A 4,257-nucleotide genomic window follows, 5' to 3' on the forward strand; every position below is an offset into this window, starting at 1 on the left:
ATATATTCTAATGAATCCAGTTTGGCCAAGAGGAAAACATTTGACACGACTTGGAGGGAAAAGATACTGGGAAATATAAACTAATTTTAGAAATTATTTCTAGAATTCAAATTGAAAAAGGGGGCAAATATCCCATGTGAAAACAGTATATATCCTCTCAGTTAGCAGGACAATGGGCAGGTATCCCAAGGGAAAACAGAATATGTCTTCACTGTAACAGGATGATGGACAGGTATCCCAAGGGAAAACAGAATATGTCTTCTCTGTAACAGGATGATGGACAGGTATCCCAAGGGAAAACAGAATATGTCCACTCTGTAACAGGATGATGGACAGGTATCCCAAGGGAAAACAGAATATGTCCTCTCTGTAACAGGATGACGGATAGGTATCCCAAGGGAAAACAGAATATGTCTTCTCTGTAACAGGATGATGGGTAGGTATCCGTAGGGAAAACAGAATATGTCCTCTCTGTAACAGGATGACGGGTAGGTATCCCAAGGGAAAACAGAATATGTCTTCTCTGTAACAGGATGATGGGTAGGTATCCGTAGGGAAAACAGAATATGTCCACTCTGTAACAGGATGATGGACAGGTATCCCAAGGGAAAACAGAATATGTCTTCTCTGTAACAGGATGATGAACAGGTATCCCAAGGGAAAACAGAATATGTCTTCTCTGTAACAGGATGATGGACAGGTATCCCAAGGGATAACAGAATATGTCTTCTCTGTAACAGGATGAAGGACAGGTATCCCAAGGGATAACAGAATATGTCTTCTCTGTAACAGGATAATGGACAGGTATCCCAAGGGAAAACAGAATATGTCTTCTCTGTAACAGGATGATGGACAGGTATCCCAAGGGAAAACAGATTATGTCTTCTCTGTAACAGGATGATGGGTGGGTATCCCAAGGGAAAACAGAATATGTCCACTCTGTAACAGGATGATGGACAGGTATCCCAAGGGAAAACAGAATATGTCCTCTCTGTAACAGGATGACGGGTAGGTATCCCAAGGGAAAACAGATTATGTCCACTCTGTAACAGGATGATCGACAGGTCACAAAGGAAAACAGAATATGTCTTCTCTGTAACAGGATGATGGACAGGTATCCCAAGGGATAACAGAATATGTCTTCTCTGTAACAGGATGATGGGTAGGTATCCCAAGGGAAAACAGAATATGTCTTCCCTGTAACAGGATGATGGGCAGGTATCCCCAGAGAAAACAGAATATGTCCACTCTGTAACAGGATGATGGGTGGGTATCCCAAGGGAAAACAGAATACGCCCTCTCTGTAACAGGATGATGGGTAGGTATCCCAAGGGAAAACAGAATATGTCCTCTCTGTAACAGGATGATGGACAGGTATCCCAAGGGAAAACAGAATATGTCCTCTCTGTAACAGGATGATGGACAGATATCCCAAGGGAAAACAGAATATGTCTTCTCTGTAACAGGATGATGGACAGGTATCCCAAGGGAAAACAGAATATGTCTTCTCTGTAACAGGATATGTCCACTCTGTACTCAAAGGGAGAATATGTCTTCTCTGTAACAGGATGATGGACAGGTATCAGGGAAAACAATATGTCTTCTCTGTAACAGGATGATCCCAAGGGGACAGGACAGGTATAACAGAATATGTCTTCTCACAAAGGAAAACAGAATATGTCCTCTCTGTAACAGGATGATGGACAGATATCCCAAGGGAAAACAGAATATGCCTTCTCTGTAACAGGATGATGAGTAGGTATCCCAAGGGAAAACAGAATATGTCTTCTCTGTAACAGGATGATGGACAGATATCCCAAGGGAAAACAGAATATGCCTTCTCTGTAACAGGATGATGGACAGATATCCCAAGGGAAAACAGAATATGCCTTCTCTGTAACAGGATGACAGGTAGGTATCCCAAGGGAAAACAGAATATGTCTTCCTCTGTAACAGGATGATGGGCAGGTATCACCAGGGAAAACAGAATATGTCCACTCTGTAACAGGATGATGGGTGGGTATCCCAAGGGAAAAGAGAATACGCCCTCTCTGTCAAAGGATGATCGTCTGGTATCCAAAAGGAAAAAAAGAACATGTTCACTCTGAAACAACAGTGAAAGCAATATATTTTGTTAATTATTGATTTGAAATGCATACATACCTATTTATAACAATAACTATCGAACGATTGTTTCAATACTGCTCTCTTCTATAAAAGTGTTGTGTTTATCATAGAATGTACGTCTATAACACACATAATATGCTGGCAGTTGTATGGAGTGCAACAAGGACGAAAGTCAACCGAGGAGAGACATTCAAACTAATACAAATAGTTAATACTCTTCACCTGTCAATCACAACATGAAAAAAGTTACAGGGATATCGATACAGATTGATTCTTGAATATTATTTGTACTAAGGTGTCAAACAGTGACAGTTTAACCCACACTAGTGTAAATAAAATCTGATATCACTCTTATTGATATTTTTGACCAGCAGTTATCGTTCATTTTGACAGTTATAGTTTGGTATCACTGTTTTTTGTGAAGTATTTAATGGATCATTCTAAAATTTCGTATGTATGTTTCTCTTGGTCATTTTCCATGCAATGCATTCCATATTTTGTGACAGATCAGGAAATCAAAATGGATGATGGGCACCAGCTCTATTTGCTATTTTTTTGAAAGTGTTCAATTGATCGTTGTGAAATTTTACATGTTAACGGGCTTTTGTCCCTTGTTGTGCATTGTGTAATATGGGACTGATTGGAATCATAATATTGTGTGACAGTTTGTCACCTGTGAGACTAATAGTTTGTTTGCTATTTATTAAAAAGTATTGTGTACATCAAGGTTGTGCATTATTTGGATTGATTATTGACCAGAGAACACAAACGGCTGAAAAGTTGCAATCTGAAATCTCAAAAAAAATGGCTAACAGGTAGCCATCTTAAATTTTGACTCATAATTGTTTTCTTTTAAATGAATATTATTATCTCTTGTGATGTACTTTGTTTACTAATATTACCATATAAGATTAATTTACTTGTCAATACAACACATAAGTAAGAGAAAAGAAAGGAAAACTCATCCTTTAAAGAGCGTAAATTGTATGATGGTTTGTGCCTGTCGGAGATCTCTTTCCACTTACTTTGTGAGTCAGTTATTTCAACTTTGAACTCTGTTGTAAAATTCACGTTTTATCTGGCTATATCTCTGCTTCTCACTCAGATAAAGCCTCATTGCAAATAAAGCTGTCGTAAAACTGTTTCACTACAAAGTCTTAACAACTTTGGAAGAGTTATCATCCTTTGTTTTTTGGCACTCTAAGTGCACTCTAACTAGCATGCATCACTTGTGCCGTAAAATTTTGTTGCTGTTAGCAGCCTTTTGATTTAGTAATGTCTTGAGTTACTGCTAAGCATTTGAGCACTTTAATCTTGTCTAGAGATCCTCTCCCTCAGTTTAAAACAATTTCTTTAAAATTAACAAGGAATTTCTAAAAATAGTAATGATGACCTTCATACTAAAATCTGAACTTGTGTAGACGTTGAATGTGCAAGTCACCTTACTAGCATCAGCTGGTGAGAATTTCCCTCTGTCTCTAGGTGGACACCCTACTCTTTCCTATTACACTTGTCCGAGATTGACTAAATTCACAAAAGGAATGGCATGCAAAAAGAATTTCTAAAATAGTGACAGTGGCCTTCACCCTGGAATCCCGAAATCGAGATATAACGGTCTTGTTTGAGTGTGTGAAGTTTGATCAAAAGCTCTCAAGGAATGACGCTGGTAGAGATCCAACAAATAATTCCTTCAAATAGTACTAGTGTCCTTGTCCTTGATCCTAGAACTCTGAAATTTAAACTTGACCCAAGATATTTTTGTCCTTTATTAGCGTTTCAATTTTTTATCAAAATTGCTCAAGGAATAAAGCTGCTACCGTGTTGACAAGGATAATTGTTACATTAAAGACATACAGAAACATCCTTATATCCCCTCAATGACAGTGATATTTCTCCAGGACTATACATGTATCTAAATCAAAGATGGTTGCCTCTCATGCTTCTTGCTTTCTATGGTAGTTTTATAAAGAAGTATTCAAACATAAAGACCATGACAAAACATAAAGATCCCTCTAGCTTTTTCTACAAAATGGCAACCTTTTAATTCCAACATGGCTGTATTTTGACAATCTTGTTTTTTTATATATGTTAAAGACACTGAAGATTTTGAATTAAAAACACAAAGTCATG

This window comes from Ylistrum balloti, unplaced genomic scaffold (assembly GCF_031769215.1).
Source record: "Ylistrum balloti isolate Yb309-2 unplaced genomic scaffold, AGI_CSIRO_Ybal_v1 Utg369852, whole genome shotgun sequence".
Lineage (NCBI taxonomy): Eukaryota > Metazoa > Mollusca > Bivalvia > Pectinida > Pectinidae > Ylistrum > Ylistrum balloti.